At 42.2% G+C, this 25,645-nt stretch overlaps 1 protein-coding gene across 4 annotated transcripts in view; it reads left to right on the top strand.

The window, feature by feature from the left end:
* BAZ2B (bromodomain adjacent to zinc finger domain 2B) overlaps positions 1–25,645 on the top strand; it is a 194,458-nt gene that overhangs the window by 32,922 nt on the left and 135,891 nt on the right. For all 4 annotated transcript variants that reach the window (XM_082196983.1, XM_082196984.1, XM_082196988.1 and 1 more), the window contains exon 2: positions 18,152–18,194. The gene's annotated coding sequence lies outside the window, so the exon portion shown is untranslated. The remainder of the gene's footprint in view (positions 1–18,151; positions 18,195–25,645) is intronic.

Genomic DNA, 25,645 nt, shown 5'->3' with positions numbered 1-25,645 from the left:
ATCCCTGACCATTGGCATTGCTGGCTGAGGCTGACAGTTATGGCTCACAAGATCTGGTAGGCCACTTCATTGGCTACCCCTGCTTCATGCAGAATCTCTAAGTTCAGAAAATCTCCTGGTCAATAAATATCAAAGAATTTTGTGATGTGCTGCTCCTGGGTTGCATAACATTATTCTTTTTACCTTTAATGCAGAAGAGCAGACTAATTATTTCTCTCCAAAGGAGAAGATGAATGTTTGCAAGTCTCAACTAGTAGTACAGTGAACTCTTTGCCTTGCAATTAAACTCACAATGCCCATAAAATTTCACAGTATTTGTGTCTGAATTAGTTTTTACCCAAGCAATTAACAACAGAGAAATCCCTGTTCTCTTTCTCCACACACAGAGGGAAGAGAGGTTTCTTAAAACACTTCATTTTAAAAAGAGTGATCTAACAGCATGTGTGGAGCATGAAGGAAGTCTCTCTCTCTCTCTCTCTATCTCTCTCTCTATCTCTCTCTCTCTGTGTGTGTGTGTGTTGTGCACATGCTCTAGCACTGCAGAAAATTGGGGGGGGGGGGCAACACATACAATTGTAGGAAATTAATCATCCAAAAGATCATTGAGGGCATTCCCTCTCCTTCTTGATTAAATATCAGCAGGACAAATAAAAATAAGCCCTCTTATCTATCAATCAGTCATATAGTAATGTAATATTAAAACTGAACTTTAGGTAAATCTATACTTCATATTGGCAATATTACTTTGTACTGTTATTGCAATGGTACTTGTTAATTTATACTATTTCCATTTTTGTGTGGCTAGCATTGGCAACTATCTTAGGCTGCACTGAGGTGGTAGATGCAAATCTGTGGAAAACTTGGCAGAGAGACTGAGCTTTCTGTTACTCTGCTTCTGCAGAATGTGCTCATCAGGTATCCTTGCGCTGAAAGAGAACATTTCTACTGTAGAATGTTTGAGTCAGTTGAATGTGAATTCACTGATGTGAAGAAAAGTGGGGGTGAGGGCTGGAATAGCTGTACAAGATTTTCAGTCAAAGCTTGCTGAAAGATAATTTTTTGCTAGGTATGAATCCCAATCAAAATATCTGCTTATGATGTAGCATCTGCATTTTAGATCTTCTTGACATCATTAATTCCATCCATTCCAACTGTTGAAGGCTGCAATGTGGCGAGGTTCATAGCTTGAATGTGTCTGATGAAGTGCTGGTGGAGCTTTGATGATACGCAGTCTTTTATTTTCTTTAAACTTTTATTTTCAAACTACTGGGGCTTCCAGTAGATGAATTGGGGAGGTGTATTGTGGAAGGATCAGCAAAACGAACCTGCAACAGCACTGTTTTACCTTTGTAGCTTTTTCACCTGAAAGACCGTTGAGGCGGGTCTTTATAAAGCTGGGAAGAAAATAATGCTACTCCGTTGACATGTTTGCAGATGCTAGCCATTTCTTCAGGCGGTTGATTCCAGAAACTGCCAAGCGTATATTGTGATAGCATGGCACACTTCACACATCAATGGTATCTTTACAGAGAATGGAATTTTGATCCATTGTGAGTACAGTTGGAGTGGCAGAAGACTGAGTTTGATGTTAGTTGTTTGATCTACAATAAAACAATCACACATGTTGTTTGAGCCCTTCTTTTTGATGCAGAGAAACAGCCACCTGTCTCCTTGCACCTGTATCATGTTGTTGTAACATTAGTTCCATATCATGCAAAGCCATTATATGGTTTGCTAGCACAAGATCCACCCACAAATATCCTTGGGAAGGGATATTTGATCCAATTTCAAAATTACTCAAGATCTTGCAACAAGTTCACAAAGCAGGATAGTGCCTTATTGGTGGTGTACGCGTGATTCATTTGGTTTTTAGATCTCATTCTTCATTGTTTCATGATGTCATTTTACTGTTTATGTCTGTTGGCTTCTTGCTAGAATTTTTGGGGAATTGCTGCAGCCTGATGAGGTTATGTCTGAGCAATGAAATTTAGTTGGGGGGGAGCATTAGATATGAGAGTTAAACGTTAATGATAAAAACCGAAATTGTTGAAAAAATGGAATACCTGTTACCTTGCATTAGCAATGACTAAATTTATGGTGAGATAATAAAACTAGCCAGGTGCAAATGTACTTTGTTCTGTATACTGGAATAGTCTTTTTATTAAGGATCTCTTATGCACAAATGTGTATTTTTCTAATTATAGTTGTAGCATATTCATGCTCTGGTTGGAAAAGGGCCTTCAGAAGAATATCGCAGGCCTTAAAATCTACGTTTTAAGTTTATTGAGAACCAGATTCGTGCACCAGTTCTGCCTTCTCTACATTTTATTTGCTTTGGATTTTCCACTATTCATTGCAGCCTGCTCAACACAGTAAAACTGGCTGAGTGCCCACCAGAATAGAGTTGTGTGAACTACTTTGATATGGCTTTTCTTCTTGTTTTCTCATTACCATTCTCTCTTTACTTTCTGTCCTTTCTTTGTGGACATTGCTGATTCACTTCTCTTGAAGTCCTCTGCTTTCTACTTTTTTTCCATGGGGGGGGGAGGCATTTCAGCACTCAGAGAAGAACACAAAAACCAAGATACAAGAGAAAGTTACCTATAACTGAAAGCAAAACCTTGATTAACACTCTTAACTTGGAGAGCATGTGCTTTTAGAGAAGCAGAAATAGGTGTTCCAGGATGTTGGAAGGTTTTCAAGTAATGACAGTGTGTGGTGTTTTTGGTTTTGTGTGTGTGTGTGAGGGGGGAGTATAGCAGGGAACGTTGAAGCCCAAGACATTCTGCTGCGTGATACCAAAGGCAAAGAACACCCCCCCATCACCCATGAAAGGATCTAATTGGACTGATGGTTGTGTGGGAGAACGTCCTCCAGTGCACTTGAGGCACCAGGCTAGTTTATATGGTGTATATGACAGGTGGGTGGCACACATAGCTCTAATTTCCAGAAATAGGGAATGGCTGGGGATGAAGGCCTGGAAGAGAGCTGCTCACCAGCATCTGCTGCCTGAGGCTTCTATCTCAGTTTACCTAATGGTAGGGCCAGCTGTGTACGCAAACCTGGTTAGAGTGGTAACACTTCATACACACATGATATTGCCGCTTTGTATTAGAGTAGTTGAAACATTTTCACAGTCAATGCCTTGAAAGGTATTTCAAATGAAAGCTTTTCTCTACATATTTTTGAATGCCCTGCTTATGAACTGCATATAAACTATGAATACTTACCGGTCTTAACTACATCTATAGTCATAAGTAATTAGAAGACATCTTGAGTACTTCCTGGCTCCAAGTCAATTGCAAGTACTCTTTCAAGTCTTCCACATAGTACAACACTGTTCTGTAATTGTCAGGAGAGATAGCCAAGCTATAATGGAGTAGTTACGCTGCTGTTATTTTTCATTTAATAAGCTGTAGGACTGTGTACTTTGGTTCTGGGGAAAATAGAAAGCAATGTCATCGAAATAAGCTATGTGCCCAGGTACACCCTTCTTTCCTTCCTGGTTTATTAAACAGTAGTTTTTTGTGTTGTCCAAATCTAAACTGGTTTGAGCAGTCCCTACAAGCTCAAATATAAACCCATTTTGATCTTGGCTTGATAGCCTTGTTTGTAGGGAGTATTCAAACCACTTAACTGGTTTGGACAATACAAGAAACTGTGGTTTAACAATTGCAGAAGTATTGAACCACTTCACAAAGGTGGGGATGGGAGACCATGCAGTACAGCGCTCTTTCCGGGTTCAATGAATTGATTTTTTTATGTTTTATTTTTTGCTAAAGGGGCAGAGAGGAATGGCTGTAATTTTGCAGTGTTGTAAAAGGAGAAGCAACATGACTCAGTGGCGAGTGACATATGAAGAGCAAAGGGCAGAGAGAAGTCAAAGATAAAGTTGAGGCTTTGTGCCCACAACAGTGTAGATGGTGGGTGACATTGTAAATAGATAAGGAGAATAAACAAAAGAGAGGAGGGCTTGGGCATACTGAGTTTGGGATGAGAAATTATGATTATTATTTTTAGTGTTGACTTTACGTTCACCTTGAAGTACAACCAAACAGACTTCCAACATTAATGAAAGCTTTTGAGATTTGGCATTTTCTATTATCTGAATAATATCACAGGAAATTAGAGGTATAAACACCCTACAGTGCAACCTTAAGCTTTTGGCTATGGCATTAACCCTCCTCAGGTGTTTGCCACAGAACAGGGGAAAGAATGTGTGGGGATAGCGCTGCTGTGATGTAGTTTCCCCAAACCAATGTGCAATTGGCTGAGTCTGAAAGGAGCTGGTTCATTGTGCAATGGGTTAATTTGATGCTAAATTACAACGTAAGTTATAAAAGATCAACCACAAAATATTATTGGCATAATCTTTTGAAATGTGATCATGCCTGGAAGCAGATCTTCATTTTGTGAAATGTACTTGTGTAGCCATGGAATTGTAGAATTGCATGAGCTGCTTTTTGTTTTTGTTAGATAGTCTATCTATGTGCTCAATCGTACTAATGAGGCCTAAAAATAAACATCACTAAATCAATCTTTTAATGAAGTAACACAGCACACACATCAACTTGCAGAAGGAGGGGGAAAATCTAATAAAGACCCAAACGTGAGCGTATGACTCTTATTAGTACTGAAAAATGTTCACATTAAAATATTGCGTGCATAGGCACAATAGCCTTTTTGAGAGTAAACCAGTTAATCTGAAAAGTCCCTATGCCTCTGACTGATATTTTTATTGTATAAACATGTTCGTATTGTGTAACTTCCTCAACTGCATGCCAGATCACATCTTTACAGTTGAGTCTTAGTTCATTTTCCATTTGTTATAAAGTCTGCCTACCAGAGGCATTGTTTTAATATGGTCTTGCTACATGCAGCCAAAGTCCAATCTAGTATTTTAAACGCTGTGAAGGAAAAGTTAATGGAGGAACAAGTCTGTGTATTTTCCTGCTACTAAATTAGTTCGAGGGAAAGTACCACAGACCTAATATTTTTATTTTTGTTACAATGCCTTTATGAGGTCGCCTCTAAAACACCTAGCTCTTTCTCACTATGGGTAACAGAAGGGCCAGTCCTACTTCCTGCATTTATAAAAATTCTGAGTTGGATCCAGGCTTTTCCATGCTTAAGCATAGCTTTTAGGTTGAAATCAATAGGTCTACTCTAAGTATAACCAAGTCTGGATCCAGCCCTCTATGCTAATTGAATGTTCATGGAATCTGACACTGTTTGGCCTCTGTGAAAGTTTAGTGCTTTTCACGACTTAGGGCAATTTTTTCAACTTGGGCGATTATTTCCCACCATTCCACCCTGTTCTGCTGGTCTATGCTGCATAAGCCCCCTTCCCTTTGTTGAAATCTACAATTGTAGCTGTTGCTTTAGAATAGCTCCATTTGTGTGAAGCCATTCCAGAATGTGGCTCAGACAGATTTATGTGGGAGTTGCCGCTTCATTTCCGCATTTAGTGGCCCTCGCGTTTTGTGTTCTTGATAGCAAACGAAAGGGGCCTCTGTGTGTATGTTTGTTCCTTGGAAATCTAGCTGCCAACAATGTAGGGCCTTCCCACAACCTTCCCACAGATGGGGCTGCTTCTATTTGTTTCGTTTGCTGTCTAATGACTCCCTGCAATATCAAAAAGTGAGCTGAGCCTAGACAGTAGTTGGAGCAGTAGTTGAATAAAACAATATAGGTTTCTCTCCCCTTATATCTAAGGGAAACAACAGGTGGGTATTTAAAGGCATGACCAGTAGCTGGCATAAATATATAAATATAACTAATGCATGTTCTGGCCACACAGGAACCTTCCTGTTGAGAGAGCAGGCCTAGGATTAGTGATTTTATGGGCCTACTTGTGAGCAACAGCTTGAGGTAGAGTGGGAAGAATGTTGAAGATTTCAACAGGCATCACCAGGTTGGGCTAGGAATCTTTTCGATGTAGAATTGCCATAGGCCTGGAATTTCCCAGACATATCCGGAATACAGCAGCTGCAGTCAATGTCGGGCAAAAACTGGTGAAATTTCCGGGAAAATCTGGGTGTATGTCGGCAGTGTTGGTTTTGCCAATTTCCCTCAGAAATAGCTCCGAAATGTCCAACTTCTTTGCGAAAAAAAGCTTGAAATGTGGAAACCCTAGATGAGGGGTTCAGACTTTCTGATCAGTTGTAATGCAGTTGATACAGCTTTTGGTAACGTAGGTTTTGTCTTAAGTTGGTAAATGAAGATAATGGGGATATCTTAATAAGAAATATGGCTCGTGGGCATTGGTTTTGTGGTACAGCAGACTGCCACGACCTAAGGTTTGCCTAGGGAGTGTTTATTAAAGTAAAAAATATTCTTTCAAAGTGGGCTGGTCAAAGATTTTTTTCCTGCCTGAGGCAGACCAGCAAACGCTACCCACTCACTCCAAGGCAATGAGGTTTCAATATTCAAGGCAGGCCAAGTTATTTTGGCACCTGAGGTAGGTAATCCCACAACCCCAAAACTGGCTCTCCCTTTTCTGGTATTGAATGTACATTAATAATACATTAAATAACTAACAGTTTGCTGCTCTTTCATGATACGTAAAAAACAGCTGCCTGAGGCAACTGTTTCACTCTGCCTAACAGTAGGGACAGCCGTGCTTTCAAACATTCTTTTAAACTTGTTACATAGTGTGAAAATTGCATTATAATAATAGATACAAAACAGACTTATTTAATTTATTTATTGCACTGTGCAATAAATAAAAAGTCCATTTTGTATCTATTATTATAATGCAATTTTCACACCATGTAACCCGAATTTTATTTTATGGTTTATTGTTGTTTACATTTTGAATTAGATCTATATGGAGGCACCAAAATATTTTAAGTGCGTAGGGCCTCTAAAGGTCTTGATCCGGCCCTGCAGGTAGCTGGTGATGGAGTTTACCCTAGTATAGGGGTGCCGTACGTCCGGATTTTCCCAGACATTACAAAGCTCAACAACTTTCAGGGTGTTCCTGTTTTTACTTTTTGTAATATGGCAACCCTACCCTAGCATATGCATTTCTTTGTGCGCATTGCTTGGCTGCAGAAATGCATTGCGAATTCTGATAAGTGTGAATTTCGAAGGGTAGCCGTTGCATACTGTTTTGGCTTGCATATTGTTTTGGACAGTGTGAATTAGGTAGGTGTGCTTGTAGAGGCGAACTGAATCGAATTTCTTTCCCATCCCTGGTGCTTTGTGCATTGTGCTGTGCACTCTTGAGCTACCCCACCTGCTTTCAGGTGTGGCGGATGATCTGCCTCATAACCTGTTTTGAAATAAGATTCAGCTTCTAGTCGGGCTGGCTTTTGTGCATGCGTAGAATGGAGGAGGTGCCATGTTACCCTTTGCCTCAGGAAGCAAAACATCGTGGCCTGGCCCTGGTGTCGCTGCAGATGGTATAATTGTTGCTGCAGGGGGTGATTCATCAACCTTCAGAGAACAAAAGGAGGGAGATACATTCATGACTAGCAAAACATTACTATTGTGGATGGAAGTCGAGGTGGGGCTGAACTGCTGCTGCTTGCTAATTTTTTTTATTAAGAGGGTTATATGGGATGCATTAACACTCATGCGTTTGAGTGGTACATCAGAGGAGTCAGCCTCTAAAGAATTTTATTTTAATGTAAATGACCCAGGAGATATTGTCATTCATCATTAATAATGACATAGGCACTACACCGTAAGTACCTGTAGGACTTCAGAAACCACATCCTTCCTATATATAGTGCTCATTATTTGAATTAATGCGCTCTCTGGGAGAAAGAATTGAATTTTCCTGGTGACAAAAACACAGCGTATTTCTGTTTTGAGAAATAAAAACACAAAAGAGAAGTGCTACCTTGAGAAAAGACATCTGGCTCAACAAATGAATAACAACGGAGCATTTATTGTGTGAAGTATATATTATCTGGAAAGGCCGTAAAATATTTCTAAAATGTTGGCCTCCACATGTTCTAAAAAGGTACCTTGGTGAGGGATAATACATATTTTGTGGGATTTAAACAAAAACAGCAAATGGCACAGAGGGCTGCGTTTGGCATTATACTGCTTATGATGTCATAAAAGGTAAAGCATAGCTATGCTTGCCCTTACTTCAGAGATCTTTGTGGAGGGAAAGCAGAAAGCAAACACATTTCCCCCCAATGGTGAATAAACGCTGCTGCTGTATGCCCTCTTCACCAAATTGCTGGAAGTAATTTTGACTTAAAACTGCATGTGTGTGAATCTTCAGCAAGGAATGAATACCTTGGTGATTAAGAATAAATAAAACACATTTTTTAAAAAACAATTTTGACATAGTGTGGTCCATACTGTGAGCATAAAGCTGGGTTTGCTTGTCTTTGTTCTTGACGATATGCACCAGCTACTCAGGGTTGTCTCTTTACAGTTTATTTTGTCACCAGGACCCCCATAAATATACAGTCACTGGGATGCTCTGCTGTGGCTATTGACTTTTATGGGTTATAGCAGTACTGCAAACTTCAGTAAGCCCATTATTACCTAAAAGATACAACTTTATCTAGAAAGGGGAGTGTCAAGGTGAGAGACCTTCAGACGAACAGTATTAGAGAAGTTAATGTTGAATTTTGGAGGGGACTGCAGTCACATTTTGAACCAATAGTTAATTTCTCTTAATGTCACATCCTAGGCTTCAGTTAGTTGGAGTGTATATAAAGTCCAATAACTTAGGTGGCAAATTAGCAACTGGGTGGGTGTGAAGCGGAAAGCAAGCTAAACTGTCTCACAAGTATTACAACTTGTGGACATAGTTGCTTTTGTCCTAATTTATGTTCCATTAAGTCCCATTGTTCATTGCACATGGAGGAAGCTTTACAGTGCAAACCTAGTTACAGGTAGGTTGGTCTGCCATAGTCTAAAAATAATAATAATAAAAAATCCTTCCAGTATCACCTTAGAGACCAACTAAGTTTGTTATTGGTATGAGCTTTCGTGTGCATGCACACTTCTTCAGATGCCTGTGCAAACCTGTGCATTTTTGCTCAGAAGGACGTCCCATTGATTTAAGTGAGTCTGCCTCACAGGTAAGTGGCTATAAGCCCCTCCTTCAGAGATTTGCACAAAGGCATTCCTAGTATGTCAGGGAAGTGGATTGTATAGTATTAAAATTGGGGTAGGAAAGTAGAACATCTGCACGCTGGGCAAGGATAAAAGAAGGAGCAAGAGAGAAGTCAGCATTCAGCAAGAGGAGTGTGAATCCTGGCTCTTCCTGATGGGAGTTGAGAGTCCCAACCTCATCTAGAGGACCACAGGTTCCCCACCCTTGAACTGAGGGCACAATTAGTAATGACAGCAGGAAGACGTAAGTATACAGTGAAGCAGCCTTATATTGGGGTCAGAGCATGGTCCACATTTTATTTATTTTAAACAAATAAAATGCTTATGCCCAAAGGCCCCCAAGCCATCATTCAAACCAAGCTGCAAGCACTGATAAAATATAGCTGAAAAAGCAGTACAACAGCAGGAAACACACGTCAGTTGAAAAAAATGCCACACAACTATCATGTCAGCTATCATAGCATAGCCTTGACAACCCAACCAAAAATGTGTAGGATAGGGGCTAGAACAAATCTTCAAGGGGAGGTGTTCCATAACTAAGGTGCCACTGCAGAAAAATCCCTGTAATGTCTGCTCTTCTGCATGCAGAGCTTTCCCGATCTACAGGTGGGATGTACTGATTGGACTTTGCACCCCAAAGCACATCACATGGCTCTTGAGTTGAAAGGGCTTCAAAGACAGAAGCCACCTTGCATTATAAAGGGGAATGTTGTGATTCCGAACAAGAGGTTGTATCTCATTGCCATATTTTAAATAAATGATCTGGAGCATAAAGCCTCCGGTTCAGAAGGGCCATAAAAACATGCTGGTGTGTGGTTATCTAGCATGTTAGTAATTTAAAATGTAGTGGGTCAAAGATGAAGCTGTGAACCAGGAGTCCAAAGTCCTGAATTCATGACTGAAGCGTACTGGGTAGCAAGCTACCCGCTTTCAGATTCAGCTGTGCTTTTGCAATATGTGGATAATAATACTGAAAATATTTTATGGGATTGTTTCAAGAAATAGTGAGATAAAGAATTGTTGAGTTCTAGATGGCAGTTGCGGATTATGTTCCTTTTGAAATTGCCATGCAGATGTGTAATTCTCATATGTCTAGTCCTGAAGGATATTGCTTAATCTAAATAAATTTAAACTAAAAGGTAGGCGGATAGGCTGGCTGGGTGCCCGAATCATGCTCTTTGGCCAGATCCTAACCCCATCTGTGGGTGAATAGGCCATTGGTGGTGAAGGAAATATGTTATTATGCATATGCCCCAAAGCACTTGGCTGGTTGTCATTATTCATATATATTGAGGCTGCTAGGTGCCCCTGCACAGGTCCACATGTATAAGTGCCACTATTTTCTTTTAAAAATATTGGGAGGTTATGATATCGCCACCTGCTTGACACCATCCTTGGCAAGTGGGGAAGTGGAGCAGACTGCTTGGGGAGATGGAGGTGTTTGAGGTGAGGTTGGACCACCATCTGTCAGGGATGCTGTAGTTGCATTGCAGAACCTACATTGAGCGGGGTTGTTGACTAGATGACTACCAAGGTCCCTTCCAACTCTAGCCCCTCTTCAGGGCATATAATACCAATGTATTGGGCTGTGTATTCCAGCCCCACTCCCAGTTTCCGCCTAACCCACCCCTGAACCTACCTTGACTCGCAAGGTCTGAAGGGGGCTTCTAACCACGTTCAACTGAATGCTCTTAGAAGCTTCCCGATGATCAGGAACTCTGGATTATCAGGGTTCCTGATGGCAAGAAGGATTCGAAACATGTTCAGATGAATGTGTTTAGAAGCCCCATTCAGCCCTTTCTGCTCAGCATGGAATGAGCAAGAGTGGGTGGAGCCAGCAGGTGTAGGGACAGTGGGTGCAGGTATTCCTTGTTCAGGTGTAACATCTGAGCAAGGCAACCAACATTTTAAAAGAGGTTGCCTAGAGTGGCAAAGGGGAGCTCCTCCCAGGCTGTGCCAAGTCTCATTTTGTCTACAATAAGGTCTCTGGCATGCAAAGGGGAGGAGAATATCACATTTCCATTGATGTGCCAAAGGTCCCCAGATGCAGAAGACAGGAGTGGAGATGTTAGGGACAACCTGGGCTGCACTGCCTCTCTATTGCAGGTGTTTCTGGAATGAGCTCAGAATGGATCCAGTGCCCACTATAGAAATAACTCAAGGACCAGTGGAGGTAGAATGTTTCCTCATCCTTGTAACAAGATGAACTTGCTAGATATATATGGATGAATCTCATGCGCCTGACAGTCAGCCTTCACTCATGTATTGAGTTTGGGGTCATTCATAACATTTTAATGGAATTGCCCACATTTTGCATTTGTGGAGCACAGTTACAGTATAGATAGTTCCCGTTACAAGCTTTTCTCAAGGTGCAATTTCTAGCACAGTTATTGGTAACTATGCCAGGGGGAAAAAATAGAATAATTTGGTCACAGTGGAAAAAAGACGCTCTTGTTTTCGACCTTAGTACTTGCTTTTTTCTTATTAGTCTGCTAAAGCAGATTTGAATGTCTTGCCTATACCCAGCTGTCCGTAGAAAATATCCATGACAGAAATGCTGCACTAGCATATAATTCCCCCTCTCATGTCTCCTAATTGAACAGACTGCCCTTGCTCGGTTACAGATGGCTTTACTGCCATGCGCCTCCTGCAGCCTTCTTTGCAGCTGTGAGCTCAGACATGCTGCTATACAAATGCTCTTCTTTGGAGCACGCAGTCTATGTTTTCAAAGGCATTGAGAGCATAAGTGGGTTCCATTGCCCTTTCTCTTTTAAGAGTTAAGTGGAAGGGTGGAGTGGAGTTGTTTAGCGAAGTCTGAGGGGGCATGACCAGAGATAATGGGACAAAAGGCGAGGTAAATTCAGGCCTAATATCAAGAGAACTTTTGCACAGTGAGATTTATAAGGGCAGCAAAGTAGTTCCCCAAGAAAGCTGGCACTATCCCAGTTTGGGACAATTGGGCATTAGTACAGGAACGGCTGCCAACTGCATTGGCAATGGAGTCTATGGCAAGTATTTTGGCACAGGGATGAATTGAGCAATCTAAAAAGCCCACCTACCTTTAGTTTCTCAATCCTTGTTAGTATTTTGTTTTTAAATAATACCTTTCATCAAATGAGCCTTGTACAATCATATAATATCTATATATCTCAGTTTCATATCACTATATACCTGCAGCCAAGTTGCTTAGCATTTGGAATTAATTTTATTTAAAGAAAAAAATATTAGATTTCTATCCCACTCTTATCTTGTGGGCTCAGAGTGGCTAGCCAGTAGGGTTTGGTCCCCCCCCCCCCGCCCCAAGTACAAAACAGTCTCCAGAATGGACAGAATGGAGTCAATTGATTCCCAACTTTATTTGCTTTACTTTTCAGCACTTGAAAACCAACATGGCTGGAACGGATGCTAAGAGTTATTGAGCACCATGCTCCCTGCCCCCAAATAATTGTCTATGCAAAGGCAACCTTTATAAAAGACAAAGGATCCCAGTATCTGCCTCTTCAGTTTAAATGAGATGTGATCAATGTATGCCTCTAGGAACACGCAGGGACATTGCTGTGTACTTAAAAGTCTTGGGGCACAGGTCCATGACACATATTTGAATCTGAACAAGTTAAGATGGTGGGTATCCAAGGTCTCAATGGCACAGCACTTGGAGCATGTCCAGCCCTTCTTCTTGCAAAATGTTCAAAAAAAGTAGAGGAGTAGGGGGAGGGAATTCAGTACTCAGTGCAATAAATACATAGCAGGGCTCAGACCCCATGGACACCCCTCACTCAGCAGTGGCCCTGGTGACAGCCATAGCTGCATCTTAAATCTGTGTACAATTACTCAGAAGTAAATTCTGCCCAGCAGGAGGTGTCAGCACTTGCAATATGGAGTAACCTCTCCTCATTTTGTGTGCAGGGAACCTGTTTGCTGCTGCTGCTGCCTCCTCCTTTTGCTGCTGCTGGAAAGAAAGTTCCCTCAGCACTTATTTCTCCTGTGCCCAAAGAGAGCTTAATTCCTCTGAGATGAAGAGGCAGCAGTATCAGAGCAGCCCCCCAAGTGACTGCGCTGTAGCAGCTTTCAATTAGCTATGCTACTACTTTTTAAGTGCATTTTCCAGAATCTGCTTTGGTCTTCAGCATAGAGGAAATGGCCTGAATGCCCATTCTCAGTTCTGAAAAGAAATGCCTCAGGGCCACACTTCATGTCACACTGTTCATGTTTTTTAAAAAGCATGCTTAAGCCAGACACGTTTATTTTGAAGAAAAGCTAGCTGGGCCATGATCTGGAACATATTACTAATTTAGATCAGATTCCCTGTGCTCGTTTCTCACCCAAGAACTCCCTCTTCCAAAAGCTGTTCACTGCCCCAAAGGTGCTGCTGCAATGTGTAGCTTGGCCCGCAGAATGTAGCTAATTAGGTGTTCAAATAATTTCTACCACTCTGCAGAATACATAGGTATGTACACATGACACACCTTCAATGTGCAATAGCAGGAGCATTAATGGGAGAAGATGCTACACGCTTACAGCGGTACACTTACAGTAGGGTTGCCATATTTCAAAAAGTGAAAATCCGGATGGAAAAGTTATTGAGTTTTGGTCTGGCCAAAGTTGTTGAGCTTCTTTTGCAAAATCTCAGGGGTAAATGAAGTTTTTGAGCTGCTTTACAGGGAAATCACCAAAAACGACACTGCCGACATGGGTTGCAAAGTCTTATGCTCAGTTTGGCTTGTGGCCACTGCTTCCTTGTGATGGCAGCAGCCATGACCAAACTGTAAAGCATTGGGACCACAACAGACCAATCACAGTGGAGTCAGGAAAGTGGTTAGCGAGTTCAGTCCTCAGTGCTTAAAGAACAAAGCAAGCGATTGCTGAGCCAAAATGGCCTTTGTAAGAATGAATAATACAGACATGGAGAGTTCTAAAAGCCACAATGAGCTAAACTATATGAGGATAAGTTCTAAATTATCATACATAATGCAGAGCATAATGCAAATATATCATGTAGCTTTAATCTTTATCATTTGAAATCTTAACCAGACTCTTTCCAGTGTGATCACTTCTCCTAAAGAGAGTTATTTTAAGAATATAATGAGAGCATGACGATTTTTACTAATTATGGTGAGAGACTTGGAATATATTTAACTTCTGCCTTAGAAGACATTTGTTAGCAGTCATTTGTCAATCATTTTTAACTTGTGACCTTGCAGTGTTCAGCATGCTTTGGAAACAATGGCAAAGCACAAGGAAATGATCAATTTCTAAACATAGCTGAGCAGTTTCTTAAAAATGTGAAATATGGACATGTTGTCTTTGAAGAGCAGCATTATTTGTAAAATGCCCTTGGCTGTGATTAACAATGTATAGCAAGCAGCTCTCAAGAGCAGCAAACCTTAGGTGTGAACAAAAAAAAAACAACCTGCTATAGTCTATCAAAAAGAAAGAACAAATTCCAGTAATATAAAATAGGTCTCTGCTGGCCTCTTGTTGACAAAGAATAAGTAACTGGCTTTTGGCGGATGCCGGCATCCTCGACATCCTTCCCCCCCCATTTTATACATGCACAAGAACATGCAAACACACATTCTAAGGAGAGGAGTACAGACCTGTATAGAGCCAACAAGCTGGACAGGTGAAGACAGTCCATTATTGTTCACAGACCAGACCACAAACTATATATGCACAGTACAAACCAGTGCATGCAGCAGAACTGCAGTCCACAAACTACAGACAAATACACATTAGCCACACTACACACAGGTCACATTTTTGTGTGAAGGGGCTTAATGCACATACACATGAATATGTGTAGAGGTCCTGCCCAGTTATGAAGACTTGCTGCAGGGGCCTTGTTGCAGACTCCCTACCCTTCACCTTCAGAGGTGTGAGGTGAGTGGAGATTGCCAGTCCTTCTCAATAATGGTACCCAAACTTTGGATCATACTTAAAGAAGTGCTCACTTGGTGATCTGGTGCTTTTTCAGGGCCAGGTGAAAAGCTTATTTTATTTGGCCATACCTTTTTAGTTATTTTGGTTTCATACAGAAGTTAGGCTGTAGGGAATATGTCTCATTTAACTCAGTGGGATTCACTTCTAAGTAGACACCTGCAGTACTACACTATATTTTCTGCTGCTGCTGCTATCTTTGTATGGATGTCTTGCTTGTACATATTTATTTATGTATTAAAGTTTTGTTAGATGGTCTAGGTCCAGCAGCCTACCCACACCAATTAAGCTTACGATCATGGGTTAGAGTCAGTTTCTAACAGGTTGTTGTTTGGGTGTTGGTGACATGGCTGCAGAACAGCCAAGGAACTAAGCCACAACCTTCTTAACACAATTTGTGATGGATATTGCTGTGTTGAGTTACCTTCAGGCATCCATCTTGCCACCCTTCATGATATTGCATGATCACGCAAGTATACTGACTGTAGTGCGATAGACACCAGTGTGTTTAGAAGGAAGTTTCAGCATTTATCTTTATGTCAACTTTTGAATATATGTGGCCTTAGTAAAGCTAGGCTATCAGTCCTTGCTTCTGAATTGTATAGCAGGGAATGAATAACATTTCATCATGATCTACTGTGTTGATGCAGTATGGATGATGATAATTTTTTGGGTGGTAGCAGACATCACCTGTTGAAAAATTTGAAAGTAATAATGTTTTCTAGCAACACTAGTGGAATGACATTGCTTTGCGATTCCAGTGTTCTGGTGTCACCTTTATTCTTGTAAGTGAGACAGATGAAGCATCTTTCAATTTCTGTGGGAAGATTTCACTCTGAGCAGATGGGCTTCTAAAGTCCTTTCTGTTTTCTGGTAGGCTTTATTAAAATATTCTTCTGTTATGCCATTCGTCCCTTGCTAGCATTGTACTATATTTCATTTCAAGGTTGGGCTTTTTTCATTTCACTTATGGATGTTGTTAAATTTGCTCAAATAGTAGAGGCTTTTGACTTCAAAAATGACCTTCAGAAAATATTTTGAGATGCTACTTTCAATGGAGCATAAATAAATATATTGCAAGGCTGCATGCTGGTTATTCTAAGCTTAATGAGGACAAAGTAGATTGCTTGCTGTAGTAGCACCTCCAAAACTCCAGGAAACGCTGTTTCAGTTTTGAATAAAGGGAGCACTGTTTCTTCTTCAGTGTTGACTTTTTTTCATTGCCAGAATCCAGGAAGAAGATACAGGACATATAGAGCTAGCAGGTGATTAAATTCTCAGGCCTTTTCTGCTTGAAGAGAGGTGTGTGTGTGTTTGTGATTCAATTAGGCAGGAGTCTCAATGGAAACTGAAAGGAGAATAAGAAAGCCTCTGTATTAGGATTGCCAACTTTTTCTTAAAACTGGCCTAATCTGCAGCCATTAGCCTGGCGATAATGTTTATTTCCGTGCCATAAAAAAGGATCAACTGCCAATTTGTGCAGATTAAGCTGCTCTTAAAGGCAGAAGAGCTGGCCAAACTCCCCCCCCTACCTTGCCCACCCCCAATCAGATGCCAATGCTACGGTGCAACTGTGGAACTCCCTTTTGGCTGCTAAATTAGGCTCTGCCAGACCCCATCCCTGTTGACTCCATCTTCATTCTACTATATTTTTACCTTTCGGCTCCTAAAGGTAGGAGCAAGAGCTGCTTCTGCAGTGGTGGATTAGGCAAGATTCACTTCCCGGTTTCATGCTAGCTCTTTTTCACTGTGCCATCCACGCATGTCAGAAATAAGAAAATGTTGTCTACCTGTAATCTTGTCCACATGGTCACATATAAGGGGCTTTCTCTCTGTGTGTGGTGAAGCTGCTTTCCTCCACCATATAGATGATGTGACATATGACGTACAGATGACGTAACATATGAGCGAATGCCTATTCATGGCATGTTTCTCAAACGTAGGTCCCCAGCTGCTGTTGGACTACAACTCCTATCATCAGTTAGTCCTCAGATCCCATCCACAACTCCCACAGGCACACCCGCCCACATGTATCTCACTTGCAGAGTGTTTCCTGAACCTCCTCACCTCAAGAACATCCAGGAGTGGCTGGGCGGAAGGGACAGTGCTGCAACTTCCCTTCCACGAACTGGGATACTGCAGAGACAAGGTGGTGGTGAGGGGGGCAGCCCTAGGTGAGGCAATTCAGCACTTCCTCCAGTGCACTCACTGTGCAGTGAGGCTGCTGCCAGGTCTCTCCTCCCCGCTGGCCATTTCTGAAAACATCCAGTGGCCCGTTGCTTTACAGACCCCTATATAGATAAGAAGAACTGGATCAGACCAAAGGGCTATTTAGTCTAGCATCCTGATTTGGACAGCAGCAAACTGTATGTCCATGGGAAGCCCTTGTGTTGAGGCTGCTCACAGCAGGTGCATTTCCATATGTGCAGTGCTAGAGAGGTGCACAGTGCTGTTTCCAGGTTTGAGATAGCCGTTGGGTGGTTGATCTGTGATTGTAATAGAGATCGGATTGGATCAGAGATAGCTGTTGGGCATCTCAGTGGCTCCCCTCCTTGAGTAGGCTTACCACATCACTAGTGCGGTCTCTTTGTTATGCCTTTCCCTATGTGCTGAGTCTGCACAGCTGTCCAGAGGAGGAGGGCAAGGTGGGCAGAGGCTCTTTGCTCCTGTTGTTGCTAGGAGAGGGCAGGTGAATAGGCATGGGGACTCCAGTGGGCCCCTTCCTGGGGTATGCGCTTCTGCAGGTGCCCAGCAATGCCAACCTGTGGGACCAGCGTAGGATGAGTGTGCTTCAGAAGCACAGCTTGTCACAAATGGACAGGAATATAAGAATGGCTGGAATAGTAGTGCTGTGCCTGTTTGTGGGTTGTAGGTCATTGAAAGAAGTAGTTATGCTACAGTCCTTTGTGGTGTCGTTCTTTATCCTGCAATTAATTTAAGTGTTTGTGTGTGTGTGTGTGTATCTGCGTGTGTGATCAGGTGTTCTAGTTATTGCATATTCATTGTGCTGCAGTCATCTTCTGATTGTTTATGGAATTCCTACGTATTACATTAGATGTGTTTATCCAACATTGTTTCACCTCCGTTAGTAATTCACTGGAACATTACCGCTTCTCTTGTTTTTCAGCTCGCAAAACAGTGATGCCACAGAACTGACCACATTGATCACAGTAAGTAATTCTTCAGTTACTGACACGATGGTAATTCTTTTTTTAGAGAAGTGTGAATCATGTGGTGAAGTATAAACAGAAGTGTGAATGAAAAAACCCGTTGGGTTCAATCCAGAAATCAGTGCAACTTAAATATATCGTTTGGGGTTTCATGTCCCAATTAGTTTCCGTCAGATTTGGGGCTCATGCAGAATTCTACTTGTCCTGCCATTTCCCCCCAGGAAAACCCAATCTTTATTGCTGAATTGGAGCAAACATCAACTGGGTTTTCTGCAGATGGGTACTTGATTCAGCACTAAAAAGCTGTCTTTCCCCTGGGAAAGCAGTGTGGCAAACAGAAACCACTCCGGCCCATGCTGTCTAGACACCAGACAAGTGGAAGTGTGGATGAGCCTTTAAGCATGCCTAACTGAATAATATAGGACGCGGGTGGCGCTGTGGGTTAAACCACAGAGCCTAGGACATGCCGATCACAAGGTCGGCGGTTTGAATCCCTGCGACGGGCTGAGCTCCCGTATCTCGGTCCCTGCTCCTGCCAACCTAGCAGTTTGAAAGCACGTCAAAGTGCAAGTAGATAAATAGGTACCGCTCCAGTGGGAAGGTAAATGGCGTTTCTGTGCGCTGCTCTGGTTCGCCAGAAGCGGCTTAGTCATGCTGGTCACATGACCCGGAAGCTGTACACCAGCTCCCTTGGCCAATAAAGCGAGATGAGCGCCGCAACCCCAGAGTCGGTCATGACTGGACCTAATGGTCAGGGGGTCCCTTTACCTTTAACTGAATAATATGGCACCTCCTAGTGCTTTGTACCAGTGTAGTGGCAGTCTCACTCATAGTAGTTGATGCAATATGTTGTGTTGTACAAATGTTACATGTCTGGGGTGGCTGCTTAATGTATAATCAAAAAATAAGAAATGCATCGCTCCAAAAAAATGAGGTTTGCATAAAATACATGTGATCATTTATATATTAAATAAGTGGACCAAGAAACAGAATCTCCCAATCCCTAATTATCACTACTGTCAGAAGTATCAGGTTTTAACACTGTGTACCTGGTGCTGGCTGGTGAATGAGGGGGATCTACCTCCTAGAGCATCAGCGTCGTATGTAGGAAAGAATTAAAAAATGGCAACGAAGCACTGAGACTTGTTCTTCTTGACAGATCATTCATCCTTGCAGGATTGCAGCAATAATGTCCACATTGTAGTACCTATCCCCTTGTTTCACTCCTACTATTGTCACACATGGAAATGGTGGCCTCATTTCTAAGTGAAATTATACACTGGTTGCTATTTGATATTATCATTATTATGGTTCATTTGCTGCATTTGCTGCTGACAAAATTCAGTTTCCAGCCATTGGTACAAATTAACAAGGTGCTTTTTCGTTTTCATTCGGAAGTTGCATTTAGCTGAAAGAAAACTGTTGGTGGGGGGCTGGGGGAAGAATGTTATGATCTGATGGTTTCTGTGACATTTAAGTGCAAGATCAGGGGCCTGGCTTTACAATCCTATTTGCACTGTGTTGAAGCAAGTCTCATTGAAATGAATGGGACTTAATTTCTAATAATGGCTGCGACCCCAGGATCTGCATGGTGGAGGCATCCACATGTGGCTTGGGTCTCTCCTTTTAGATTTGTATCCTGTTAAATCATGAATCATGTGCTTAATGTAATCTATGGTTTGTTGGTTCCCTCTAGTGCTCATGGCAGGATCTCAATCTGTACATTTGGATTGGGATATAAGGCTGTAAACCTAAGGTCAGAACTGAACATTACCTAAATAAATAAATAAATAAATAAATAAAAACAGCCTCTGCCCCTCTTCCTTGATAACATGACCTTATTTTGTGTCCTGATACCATATGAAACTGGATTTTTTGCTCCAGTCTGCATCACTTACGCTGAACCTTATTTGCCATTTTCCCGACCATTTACTCAGTTTATTGAGACGCATTGGGAATACTTTGTAAGATATGCAGGTTGTGCCCTGAATAATTTGGTGTCACCCACGATCTTGGCTTCTTCACTGCTCCTTCTGGCCCCCATATTACTGATGAATAGCACTGGACCCAACACACTTCAGACCTTGGGTCTCAATGTGCAAAATTTGAGGCTGGGGGGAGGGATGTGATACCAGGGGCAGAGCTCCTACCTGTGCCCCCTCCACACTTCATTCTCCCTGCCCCATTCTTTGAATGACTATTTCCTATAGCCACTGGCAGCCTGTTCTCAAGGCAACTCCTGGGACAAACTACAGGTGACGTTAAATGCAGCTTTGCAGCTAAAGGTGTTCACACCATGCATTCAATGCACATAGCCTCCCCCAAGAATCCTGGGGACTATGGTTTGTTATTGGTCCTGGGAATAGAAGCTCTGTGAAGGGTAAAATACTGTCCCCAGGATTCTTGGGAGAGGGGGTGTGCTATAAAATGTATCGTGTATACACAGCCTCTGTGCAGATTCTTAAAAATGGAAATTGCACCAGCTTGGTGGGGGTGTAATAATTAATGGGATCAAAACAGGCATAGGGAAGGAATTTGACTTTTTCCCCCTCCCCTGCTCTGGTACTGAGGAAGACCACTCCTCTATAGCTGATATTTGGAGCCTATGAACAATTCTTCCCCCCTCACTCCTCGGCAAATACTAGTTTCAGAAGAGGGATTTTCCTCAAGACTGGAGCAGGGGAGAAAATGGTCAGAGCATACTCCCTTGCCGCATGTATTTATCAATCACGCTCTTGGAAAATAGAAAATTTTGTGTCTTAGTGGGTCTGTGCATGTTGGGTGTGTAGGTGGTACCTTCAAAGAGATCTGTTATCTTCTCATTATTTTTGATTGTCAGAAACAGGGTTGCCTCCAAGGCAGAGTATGGAATGGTTAAAAGGGAGGCTGCTATTTGTCTTTTGCCGTCTTAAGATAAAAGGTGGGCATTTATTCTTTGCTGCTGTGTTTAACTGTGTCTCACTTGGGCAACATTGTGCCGGGTAACATTTAGCTTCCCTTATTCGGCGCAAGCTGAATATTTTACGATACTCTGCAATCTTGTATTTCAGTAGCGACCTTCATGCCTGCATCCCAGGGGTGCTTTACAATCAGTAAAGTTAAAATTAGATCTGGTAGCACAGGAGGGGAAAAAAATTGCTAAAACAATCATTTTAGAAATGCTGACTAAAAGAAATAATTTTTAAGGTTAGATTCGAAAGGCCCGCAAGTTGGAAATGCTTTCTGCTTGTAACTGACAGCATCTTCCACAGCTGAACGTGAAGCTATTAAAAACCTCTCCATGCAACCTTACAAATAAATATTTAGGAATGGAAAAGGGACTGGTATCTGCTGATTTCGGAGAACAGCCAGGTTCGTACGGAGAGAGCAGATCTATTAAATAGTTTGGGGGGGGGAGTGATTTAAAGGTCAAAAGAACAATTTTGTAGCGAATACATTGCTTAGTAGGGTGCCCGTGATGTGACAGCAAAACAGGAGGAAGATAAGATAACCTGCAACATGTAAGATGGAAGTAACCACAGAAACTGCAGAACCAGGCAAGTAGAGGGGTGAGGGTTTGTTATAATGAACCCATGAAAATGAGGAAGAGAACACCTAACTTTAGAAAAGAACAGCTACCATTTACTTAAGATGGTGGGCACTGTATTGAAGTTTTAAGGTGGCAATCCTAGGCACACTTTCTTGAGAGTAAGACCCATTGAACTCTATGGGAGTAAGGCCCATAATTACCGAATAGACATATTTAGGATAGGGTCTATAACAGTACAGGGCAATGTATGTTACTTTTTTTTGTTTAATAGTTTATCTCAAGTCCTCCTAGATAAGTGGAAATTACGTTTTTAAAATAAGTGTGAGGTGTGTGCTAGCAACAGTTTATTGCCACATTACAGTGTAAGATCTCCTGATAAACTCTATTTGTTTGTTTTCTCTCTCCCCACCCATGCAGTTAAAAGGCTCTTGGCCCTACCACCCCTTGCACCTTTCTGCCCTGCAGTCTCTCTCCCCCCCTCCATGTGTTGGTGGCTGAATGTCTACACTAGATACTCTGGGCAATTAAATAAAATCCAAGGTTCTAAAACATTGTGGAGAGTCTAGTCAAGTAGAGCTGTTCCCTTCTGTGGACGTTCTGACCCCAACAAATGAGGAGGAATGGCTGTTATGGACACACAGGAGGCAGAGAGGACAATCGGTTAATTCCTGCACCAGTATTATGGTGCAAGAGAACGAGTGAATAGACCTATAATTTTGAGAATTGAGGGAGTGCAAAGGAGAATCGCCTACAGCAGGCTTGCATAATTTATAACACACTGGCCTGAAATCAGGGCCACAATAAACCTGTTATTTATTTCTTGCTTGGGACAGCAAAACAGGAGGTACATGACCGAGGCGGTGTGTGGCTTGGTGGAACACAAGTTGGGCAGGTCTGTACTGCAGTATCCCAAGACTAGTGCTAGGCATAGGTTATAGTAGACTTCATTTAGGTAGCTGTTGACACAGAATTTATATCTCCTTGGAGCTTCCCTCACACCTGCATGAGTGTTTTTGCTAAGCACAGGTTGTTGGAGAGCCAGTGTGGTGTAGTGATTAAGAGTGGTGGACTCGTAATCTGATGAACTGGGTTTGCGTCCCTCTCCTCCACATGCAACTGCTGGTTGACCTTGGGCTAGTCACACTTCTTTGAAGTCTCTCAGCCTCATTCACCTCACAGAGTGTTTGTTGTGGGGGAGGAAGGGAAAGGAGATTGTTAGCTACTTTGCGACTCCTTAGGGTAATGATAAAGCGGGATATAAAATCCAAGCTCTTCTTCTTCTTCCTCTTGGATTGTTGGGACCAAGAGGGTTACCTGTTGTTCTGGCCCAACTGCAGTAATAGTGGGTTCAGAATAGCCACAGTGTGGTTTCAGAAATGTCCTTGAGGATCCCACTGTTGTCAAACAGACACAGGCTACATCCTGAATATGTGAGGAGATGGAGAGCCAGTTATACACTTAATGAGTCCTACCATTTATTCTTATGTCCAACCTGTGTTGTTTCCAGGTCAGCCAGAACTTGTCAACTTCTTATAATAACTTCTTTATGAGCATGTTATGACCATGAGAACAAATTTGGTTACTCAAGTCAGACCCTCCCATGTTAATAGTAGTCCATAGGACACAGAAGGGCTGACCCCTCTGTCATTTCACTCTCCCCAATCTTTTTCCTGCCCTGTGTGGAACGCAAAGATATTTCCTTAGATGGATGGGTGGCACATAGTATTAATCTACCCTGCCCAGAGTAACGTCGGATCAGAAGAAGGAATTATTTCATAGAATCTTAAAAGACACATCTTTATTATTCAGGATGGAATTCAGTGTTGCCCCAAGAAGATTGTTGTGCTTGCATGACAGCACAATTTCCCCTTTCCTCCCCTTGTGTGCTGTTCTGGGGGTTTTCCTGATCCTCCAGAACATATTTCGGTGGCGGGGGAAGACAGTGGAAGCTAGGTTGCGCAGGGTTAGTTGAACACAGCCCTGCATATTCCTCACTTGCTAGTAATATGTCTCTTCTTTTAAATACACAATATAAAAAAATCCGTCCAGCACAAATCCTTCTCTCCCCCCTTCTTAATTCCTCCTTTAATAATTTGAAAGTCAATGTGTATTTTCCAAAACGATATTTCAGTCTTAAATTTTAATTATTTCAGGGCAATCTTGACTCAATGTAGGTCTTTTTGAATTGTTCTTACTAGTCGGTAGGGAGCCTACCTCAAATAATGGCCTCTTTCCTCTTTTAAGGGTGATGATTCATGTTATTCTGGTTATAGTGTGTTCTCAGACCCAGCATGAAACCACAAATTTTGCTTTAATATCCTGAAATATTATGGAAACACTGTTACTTGTTTCCCACAGACGGTTCAGAAAGAAAACTAAAAATCCACCACTTTCTATTTGCACAGCACCTGCAGATTTAATTAAACCTTTGCTTCTATATAATAACAATAATTATAACTGAGAAACCTAAAAGAATAAGATCTCTGCACACCGTTTTAAGTGTTTGCAATAAGTAAAACTGTTTAAAATGGAAGGCAAGAAGTAATTACACATCTCAAGATTATTTTTTTAAAGAATGTAGTTTTGCAAAACATACATGTAGATTAAAAAGAGACAAATATTAAGGTTGAAGTACTGCAAATGAATATGGAGCTGCTTGGTGTTTGTAATTCAGAGACTCATTTGCTGACAAATCAGCAGTAAAGATTAAGCAAAATCTGCATTGTGTGACTGAGGAATACAGATTAGCTCAAAGGAGAAAATTGGCAATGGAGAATGAAACTATTTTTGCATAGTATAGTCATTAAAATATCAAATCTCCTTCTCTTCCTCCTTCCTTGCACCAAAACTTTGAAGTGCAAAAACAGAGAATTCATATATTACATGGTTACTTCATCTGAGGTGCTTTATGCAAAACACCAGATGACAAACAAGGTTTCAACATAAACTATTTGATTATGCTGTTATGTTTCCCATTAGCCAGTTACGTGAGAGTGAAAGAAAGAAGAAGAAGAAGAAATAAATTTTTGAGAAACATTTGCTCCTGTTAATTAGATACTGGGACCAAAAAAAAGTGCCAAACTTTGCCAAATCGATCACAGAGCAATCCAAGCTCTTGGTGTAGGGGGTTTGAATATATGGAGGTTTGTCCTTCCACTTAGCTCTCCTGTCCGGGCAGAAATGACACAAGTTTCTACTGAACGGGGTGTGGGGTGGGCAGACATCTTTGGAGGGCTGTCTACCTCAGTAACCATTGGATGGCTCCAGGTCTGTTCAGAGTCTGCTGGATTGCAAGCTGGTTTCACTGCTGTCGTGCAACGACATCATTCCTGATTGCTGCGCCAGCCTAGAACTGGTGTGGCAGTCGGGTCAACATATGTCTTGATTGTCTTGCCCTCCCCCCAACCTTCTGCTGCTGCCATGAGAGCAGGGCTGCAGTTGCAGCGATGGCCCTGCCACTCTACAGTGATCCACCAATAGGATTGGCATGGGGGTTGAGCTGTGCCTTTGCTGTGTTTTAAAGACCATGTCATTTTGTGTGTGTGCGTGTATAGGTAAAGGTAAAGGTACCCCTGCCCGTAGCGGGCCAGTCTTGACAGACTCTGGGGTTTGTGCGCCCATCTCACATCTATAGGCCGGGGGCCAGCGCTGTCCGGAGACACTTCCGGGTCACGTGGCCAGCGTGACAAAGCTGCATCTGGCGAGCCAGCGCAGCACACGGAACGCCGTTTACCTTCCCGCTGGTAAGCGGTACCTATTTATCTACTTGCACCCGGGGGTGCTTTCGAACTGCTAGGTTGGCAGGCGCTGGGACCGAGCAGCGGGAGCGCACCCCGCCGCGGGGATTCGAACCGCCAACCTTTCGATCGGCAAGCCCTAGGCGCTGAGGCTTTTACCCACAGCGCCACCCGAATAGAATATA

Source organism: Podarcis vaucheri (genome assembly GCF_965113315.1).
Source record: "Podarcis vaucheri genome assembly, chromosome: 1".
In the NCBI taxonomy this organism is placed as follows: domain Eukaryota; kingdom Metazoa; phylum Chordata; class Lepidosauria; order Squamata; family Lacertidae; genus Podarcis; species Podarcis vaucheri.
Note: the sequence above shows the minus strand (reverse complement) of the source record. Positions and strands in the feature narration are given on the sequence as shown.